This window comes from Bombus vosnesenskii, unplaced genomic scaffold (assembly GCF_011952255.1).
Source record: "Bombus vosnesenskii isolate JDL3184/JDL3185 unplaced genomic scaffold, Bvos_JDL3184-5_v1.1 scf7180000013788, whole genome shotgun sequence".
NCBI classification, from domain to species: Eukaryota; Metazoa; Arthropoda; class Insecta; order Hymenoptera; family Apidae; genus Bombus; species Bombus vosnesenskii.
Window position 1 is genome coordinate 1,556,761 of NW_022883218.1, and position 9,285 is coordinate 1,566,045.

General features: G+C 38.9%; 1 pseudogene; it reads right to left on the reverse strand.

The window, feature by feature from the left end:
- Positions 1-2,922: 2,922 nt before the first annotated feature.
- Positions 2,923-3,040, reverse strand: LOC117238984 (annotated as a pseudogene).
- Positions 3,041-9,285: the final 6,245 nt, after the last annotated feature.

Genomic DNA, 9,285 nt, shown 5'->3' on the forward strand with positions numbered 1-9,285 from the left:
GAAAGACTACCTCCAAGCAACAAACGTAGCAATAGAAGACTGTCATGGCTCAATCACCACCTCAGCAGTATACTGCCCTCCCAGACACTCCATCGCCAAAGAAGACTTTGATAACTTCCTGGACACCCTGGGCAATAGATTCATAGTTGGAGGAGACTATAACGCCAAGCACATCCAATGGGGCAGCAGACTGGTTACAGCAAGAGGCAAAAACCTCTTAAACAGCATAATAAACAACAACCTCAACTACCTCACCACATACGAACCCACATACTGGCCCACTGACACCAACAAAATACCCGACCTTCTCGACTTCTTCATAACTAAAAATATCCCATCAAGACACGTCCAGATCAACTCCTCGGCTGATCTCTCCTCTGATCATTCTCCCGTGATAGCAACAGTCAGTTCAACAATCATCGAGAATACACCTAATGGCTCCATTCACAACCAACACACCAACTGGCAGCTCTTCAGAGAAGTCTTTACACACTCAACCTCTGCCTTCACCCCACTAAAAACAAAGGAAGATATCGAAGCAGCCACGGAATACTTAAACACGAGCATAATAAACGCAATCCGCCTCTCCACACCGACAAAGCCATCTAACAGCAAACAAGAATATCCCCAATACATACTAAAAAAATAGCAGAAAAACGTAGACTAAGAAGAGTATGGCAGACCCATAGAACACCGGAGGACAAACGCAAACTTAACAACGCAACTAGAAAGCTATCCAGAACCTTAAGAAACTATAAAAACGACTGTTTCCATAAATACCTCGCCAGCTTATCCACCACAGCCGACGCCAACTACTCACTATGGAAGGCCTCCAGGAAACTCACACGCCCCCCACAAATAATCCTACCTATCCGCCGTCCGCAAGGTGGATGGGCGCGAAGCCCTATAGAAAAAGCCGACCTGTTTGCTAAACACCTGTCAGAAGTATTCAAACCCCATTCCCCCCAAGCCGCCGCGGACGTTACTGAATACCTGCACACCCCCTTCCAAATGTCCCCTCCTATCGAACCCTTCTCCTCTGCAGAGACTATAGAAACAATCAGTCGCCTAAACCCCAAGAAAGCAGCAGGACACGACCTAATAGGCAATAGAGCAATCAAGGAACTTCCCGCAAAAGGGATAGCACTCATCACATCGATTTTTAATGCTATCCTTCGCCTGGAACACTATCCTAAGGCTTGGAAAATCTCATTGATTACCCTCATCCCTAAACCCGGTAAACCGATATACGAAACCTGCTCCTATCGCCCAATCAGTCTTTTACCTACCCTGTCCAAACTATTCGAGAAGATGCTCACGAACCGACTCCTTCCAATCCTAGAGAACTTGAAAACACTCCCAGATCACCAATTCGGCTTCCGAAAACATCATTCTACAGTAGAGCAAATCCACCGCCTAACTCATACGATCAGCCAAACACTCGAAAAGAAAAAATATTGCTCAGCGGTCTTCCTAGACATCCAACAGGCATTCGATAAAGTATGGCATGAAGGGCTACTATACAAACTTAAAAAGATCCTACCCCACCCCTACTACTCCATCCTAAAATCTTACCTAACCAATAGGCAATTCATGGTTAAATACCTAGACGCCACTTCCGCAACATTCCCAATAGAAGCCGGCATACCCCAAGGTAGTGTCCTCGGACCCCTACTGTACTCCATCTACACTGCCGACCTACCTATATCAAATGATATAACAATAGCGACAATTGCAGACGACACAGCGCTATTAGCTTCCCACGCAGACCCGGTAATAGCCTCATCCACTCTCCAGCGAAATCTCGACTCCATGGAAAAGTGGTTTCACAAATGGGGCTTCAAAGTCAACGAAAAGAAATCCTCACATGTAACCTTCACGCTCCGAAAACAAACCTGCCCCCAGGTCACCATCAACAATGCAACAGTTCCTAGCAGGGACACAGTCCGATACCTGGGCATGACCCTGGACAGGAGACTAACGTGGAAGACACACATCTCAGATAAAAGGAAGCAACTAAAGGACAAACTAAAAAAACTCTATTGGCCCACGGGCCGACGCTCCAAACTAAATATACAGAATAAAATTACCCTCTACAAGACCGTAATAAAACCTGTCTGGACCTACGGAATCCAACTATGGGGAACAGCAAGTAACTCCAACATTGAAATACTCCAACGCTTTCAATCGAAAACGCTAAGATCCCTAATTTCGCACCTTGGTATGTAACCAATGAAACAATACACCGCGACCTCAAGATACCCACCGTCAAAGAGGAAATAGCAAAATATAGTGACAGATATAGCAAAAGAATCAACAAACACCGAAACCCCCTAATCACTGGACTACTCGATACGACGGAGCAGATTCGCAGGCTGAAGAGGCACTACCCGCTAGACCTAAACGTTAGATTCATTTAATTATCCAAATTAAGCATATGCACTTACTTATAATACTTAAAAATTATACCTATCTATAATAAGTATTAACTTATTGTAAATAAACAGCCATGTCACTGCGCCACGCCAGAAAAATTACTGAAAATTCTCAACGCGAGAATTAATTGTAATTTCAACAAATAAATAAAAAAAAAAAAAACGTGGAGGAAATCCGCACGAACGCCAGGCCGCTCCTGGGGAAAGCGGCGTGGTAGTGTCGGACTCCAACCGACTAAAACCTCCACGATAACCGTACCGGCTGCGATCGTGAGAGGCCCGGGAACCGCTGTGAGCGTCACAACGGAGTCTCCCCCACGCGCCTAATACCACCGCTGATGGAACGTTGTGTGACACCATTGTCACACCGCCTCGTCGCCGGAGCCGCCGTGCCAGGCAGCCCGGTTCCCCTACCGGACTGCTTGGCGGCCCTGAGGCGTTGAGCCGCCAAGCCCGAACCCCACGGGGGGGCGGGCCCGGCGCGCTTCGTCAACGCCACACGGAGTCCCAGGCGTTCACCCATCCAAGTACTACCCGTGCCCGGCGCTGCTTAACTTTCGTGATCTGACGGGAACGAGTGCATTCAGCGCGGCCACGGCGTTGGCGGGTCCTTAGGTTAGCTAGAAAATGTTCGGTACGGATGTATCGACATCTGGCAATCATCTTGTCCGCAGGTATAGGGTCTTTGTGTCGTGCGTCACGCGACATAAACTGTTAGGAAGTTTACTGTCAAGTGCCGCTACATAGTCTTAATTCACTTACTATTTCCTGAGATAAAATACAACAGTAGTTTCGATTTAAAAAATGAATGAATAGCCACAACTGTAAGATATAACCACAAGATATAATTAGAATTGAATACATTTACGATGATTATCTTAACCATAATAATTTTGTAGTATCTTTATCTCTTATTGAGTAGTTATATGAATGTCAATTAGTATAAGTAATTATCGTGATCGTTTTATACTTTATAAAGTCAATAATAATTACGTATTTCGCATCGAAGTATAACAAACGTTCTTACCTTATACATCTCCCAAGTTAAAACGAAACAAAATTTATCTCTAAATTATTTCTACTATGTGATCTCTTCATCGTGATTTATCTCCTTATTAGATTCAGTTATCGATTTTAATGTATACAGCGACTCGTTTCGCTGTTTGACGAATCCTTCCGTGTCAATAAACCTAACATTAACAAATATAATTTTCAACTAATTTACGTGCGTAAATAGATCTACCGCCGCATCTCCAATAATATTTGAACACCTGTGCAACTCGCCTTCGGTTCCAAGATAATTAACTTCTCGCTGCTCGAATTCGTAACCGAGCCTTAATTCCGCAATTATTAATTTCATATCAATTCTGATAATTAACCAAAATCGTGCTTGCTTATCTCTCATCCAACGGACAGCACTAGATTTAATTGAAACCGTGGAATAATTGACACGATCGACAGCAATCAGATAACGCAGAATTTGTCTTCTCTCTTGTAGAAATTAATAATTCACACTCATCGGTGCATTAACCAGCTCGATTAATTAGTCATCGAATTAGGATATTTAACTAATGGGGTGTTATTTAGGGGAGGAACTAAATCCATCTGTCGGGTTCATTGCAAACGTATTTATATGCACAGTGGCATGACCTCCGTGAACATGTATTATGGAAGACCTTTATAAGCAGCTTATGTCAAATAAGTATATGGGGTAGAAATCGCCGCCTGTCCCTCTGCATTCTTTTTCCTTTATCAATAATAAATTAACTCTAATATATCATGTTATATAAAGTTGCACATTTTGAGCTTCGTTTAAATAGAATTCCGCTTTTCCTATGGAACTATACCTGGATATGTAATTCATGATTGAAAATTGCAGAGGAAAAAGACGATAAATTAAATCTTCCATTTTTATAGGGGCATGGTTTCAAGATTTTATTCAATTCTGATTAAATTATTGCAAAAAAAAAAAAAATAAAAGAAAGAGAAACACGAGAAATTCATTACCATTGATTTCTTGATTTCAATATTATTTGGTGACTGAAAATGAAATAATTGAAATATGAGACTTTCAAAAGTAGATAACGAATTCATGAATTTGTGTATTGGAATACACTAATGGTATAACTAATGTTATGATAATTAAAAATTATGGAACATTTAAGAGTCACTCCACAATCAAATGCAAAGATAGTTTTGGTAATACGGAATTGATTGATAACGTAGTACATTTCAATATAATTTATTACGTCACATAATTATATTTATAATTAGTATAATTTCAATAGGAATATTTAGATGCCACAATTAAATTACATTTCTAAATACACAAGAAGAGAAATAAATTACATTATAGTACAAAGTTTTCAAAGCAGGAAAACACTAGCACATAACAATAGTTTCTGCTTGAACGCCATTTTAATGATTCCTTTTAACGTTAAGAACATAACAATTAAAGTCACGATGTGGGAACTTAGAATCGAATAAAACTCGATCTGCTCGAAGACCAATATATCTGCCTTCAATAAATTCCCGTACATTTTTCATTCGATAGTTAAGACGGTGGTTCGATATCTTTCCACCGATTGAGCACGAAACTACTGAGATTAAGTGGAACCTTTTACTAGCTTTCCCCTGTTTTTTTCGTCGGAAGAAAGTGGGCGAAGTATGGTGACTGACGATAAAGATGAAAAATGCATAGAAGTAGCTGACGAACAATATTAGCTAAAAACCGTAGTTGATGTTGCATTTCGTGTTGCCTTCGATCCAGACAACTGAACGTTTATCGATACGAAGAACACTTCGATGATTGCCTTTAACTCTGACGAAATTCTAAATACTAAATTTTTAAATAAATACTAAATTTTATACATACTAAAAGACATACTAAAATTTTAAATAAATTCAGTTTTCGAAATTCTCTCATTCGTTCGCCAAATTTGTAAATGTTAGGTAAAATTGATATTAATTAAACCTCATTAAATTTTACTAGCTGGGAAGACTTCAATATCGTACATTATTGATTAAATGCATAATTACCAGATTTATAAAATACCATTTTACTTTACCTGCGTTTGTATTTCGGTATCAAAGGGAATACACGTATACGAAATGTGCAATTTGAAAGATGAACGTTGAATGTTTTCGCGAGCAGGCAAAATTATAGGGCAAATACACTTCGTTGGTTAACGGACGCATGTGTTTGAGAAGCAAACATCCCAATAATATTTTTCCTCGCTGCTACGTTCGAATCATAGGGAAAACAGACCTATTTGAATTGAACATGTTCTGTTTGAACGACAAATAATTTGCAGGCAACATGGACTCTTTGATACATTCAGAATGAGTATTCCTGAATATAAAAATATTTTCACAGTTATATTAATTTTAAATAATCGAAAATAACATGAGAACATTTTGAATAAAAGTTACAACAAAGAACAATCAGTTTTAAAAGCTTAATATTATGGACATTTGTAACCACTTATTTTAAATAGTTTCAAATTTTAGCTTATATCATTTCATATCGTTACTATTAATTATGCTTAAATAAAAATGTTCACAACTTAGTTAATTATAAACTTGGGATTTTGATAATAATATCGGAGTATTTTTTGTAAGTTAAAGATAGTTATATAGGAGACCACCAGCATCGAATAAAAGAATACATGAAGTGTGCATTCTTACTGTCCTTGATCTTCTCAATTGTGAAATCATTACTTACATTTTGTATCTCTGAGCTAGCTGATAATATGTATGTGGGTATCGAAATAGTAAGATAAACTAATCACTAATAGAGAGTTAAAAAAATAGGATGGAAGATCTATCCTCGCGCTCTATGAATGAACTAGTTATCTTCGATAGATATTTTCACTTTACTTCATGCGGGTATAATTGTCTTTCTCTATTGTATTTGGGGCATTTCAAATTTTACGGGGCACTTATCTTTAATGTATCACTTTTATTTATTGTATACATGAAAACATATGCATTTTTGAAAGCTTCTACTGAACTAAATTTGAATATGTAAAATTATAATTTAATTTACTGTTTACTGCTTGGAAATTTTAGTGAAATTGATATTTGCTATAGTAATTTTAGATTAATTGCTTTGTGAGCCGAGATTTGGAGCGGAACGTTAATATTACAACGCTTTAACACGAAGTGATTGCAATTACAAGGCTAATAAATCTATTTCATTTAATTAAATACTCACCGTATCCTTATTATGACTCTTAATACTGCATACATTGGATTAACATTTTATAATCTTTGCCTCCACAGTATAAAGGAAATAATAAATACATAATACGCGTAATATATTTATTGCGGCAGTATTTGAAATAGCAAATAATAAAAATGGACGATTAATAGATGATGTACGAGCTTAATAAAAAGAATAATTTCCGACCGGCTTCACAGCTCGATCCAATTGTTCTGAATTTTTATTCTACTCTTTATTGGACGCTATCTCTCAACGCCAGGGAATTCAATTCGCGCATTTTTAACTTATGAACACGCTATAAATTTTGTGGAACTGAATAGGGATAACGTTTATCCAATTCACTCTAGGTTCCACAACTTCTATATTAAGAGTTAAAATCGACAAAAAGTCAAAAAATAAACAAAAATATACTCATCGTGTTTTCGTCTTGACCGCTCGTGTGAGCGGAAAAGAAAGGAAAGAGTATGATTAAAGGAAGAACAAAAAGAAACGAAAAAAAATGAGAAAGTATAATAGGAAGGAAAATGGGGGAAAAAGAAGAAGAAGAAAAACAAGAAGGGAAAAGAATAAAAGGACAAAAAATAAGAAAAGTAGTACACGTAGATGGAAATAATTTATCTATAGAAATATCGCAACGGTATCAGCACAATTCTATTCGTCATTATATTTAGTTAAAAAGTCTAGATAACGATCTTCATTCTATTGGATCGTTACAAATATCCTCTTCTTGAATTGAGTAACAAAAGATATCGGTTCAAATTGATCGCTCTATAATCTCTCCTTTGACGAATGATAAACTCTGCTTAAAGTTCCCTTTATGATCATACATCGCGCTTTCGCATTCATCTAGCCCGGCAATTCGCCATCAACTTCTAATGAGCCCCGGAAACGGACCAAACTGGTAGATTACCAGCAGAACTTCCAATAGATCCACGGCGATTCTAACGACTATTCGTGTCCGCGTCGGAAAGGGTGGCTGGCAGTGTAATAAGTTCATGTAATTCCAGTTCATGGAGTCACGATCGTTCCAATTCGATAAGTGCTCGAAGGAGTTCGTTGTTCGAAGACGTAACTAATGAAAGCTGGAAGCTTGGCCTTCCGGACACTTTCCAGTTCGAGTGGACGTAAGAAGTCGAAAGCGGCAAGATGCTGGAAGTAATGTAGCGGTGTATAGGGCAAGAAGAACGGAATCGGGTGTAGGAGGAGAGGGGAGTCAAGCTTGGCAACGATCCAGTTTTGCAACCCATGAAACGTTTTCGCCGTAGCCACGTGCAATTCATAATCGGTAAACTGGTTTTTCTTGTGTATCCCCTCGAGAGGATAATGGATGGACAATGCTACGGTATTCCTTTTTTTAGAAAATGTAAGAAAACAAGATAATGACGATGACGAAGGAGAAATGATATTAAGCTTTGAGAAAATTTAATGAAGGCTGCAAGTGTCGGCAAAGAGCGTTTAAAGGATTGTGTTAGAAAAGTAATTCTTGTTTATTACTGTTACGACCGTTCGCGGAGAGACGCGGTCGCGAGGAAAACGCGTCAGCGAGAGGCGTAACTTCTCGCTACGATTCGGTGAATCGACGCCGCGAAGTAGTCGTTCCCCTGTTTCGTTTAGGATAACAGAGGTGGTTGATTTGAATATGACACAGTAGTAAGTTATATTTCACCGTTTATTCCTCAACTTATAACGAGGATAGTTACACTGGTGCGTATGTACGCGATGAGTGAGTGACTGAGTGATCTGCGGGTGTGTATACCCGCTCGAAGGATGTTGACCGTTCGAAGGATGCAAAAACAGTACTCTTGGAAGACGATGTTGTCTCGGAGGAGAGCGAAGGATGAGTGTGTCTAGCGCACGGGACCATCGGATTGGTTGGTGCCGATGTTATTTAGGAGAGTGAGGGAATAGGCTTCGTTTTTAATTGGTTAAACGAAGGGCCTTAACCGCCCTCGAGAGAAAGTGGTTAGTGGGAGGAAAGTTGCAGCGTACGTGACAAAAACTGACTTTCCCTTGTTAAGCCGTGGTAGACAATAGTCTCTAGAAATTCCTCCGGACCAGATGTTTGTTTCGTTTGAAGGACCTTTTCTAGGAAATCTATGTGATTTATGGAAGGTCCTTTTTTTTTTTTTTTTATTTATTTGTTGAAATTACAATCAATTCTCGCGTTGAGAATTTTCAGTAATTTTTCTGGCGTGGCGCAGTGACATGGCTATTTATTTACAATAAGTTAATACTATTATAGCTAGGTATAATTTATAAGTATTATAAGTAAGTGCATATGCTTAATTTGGATAATTAAGTGAATCTGACGTTTAGATCTAGCGGGTAGTGCCTCTTCAGCCTGCGAGTCTGGTCCGTCGTATGGAGTAGTCCAGTGATTAGGGGGTTTTGGTGTTTGTTGATTCTTTTGCTGTATCTGTTGCTATATTTTGCTATTTCCTCTTTGACGGTGGGTATCTTGAGGTCGCGGTGTATTGTTTCATTGGTTACATACCAAGGTGCGTCAATTAGGGATCTTAGCGTTTTCGATTGAAAGCGTTGGAGTATTTCAATGTTGGAGTTGCTTGCTGTTCCCCATAGTTGGATTCCGTAGGTCCAGACAGGTTTTATTACGGTCTTGTAGAG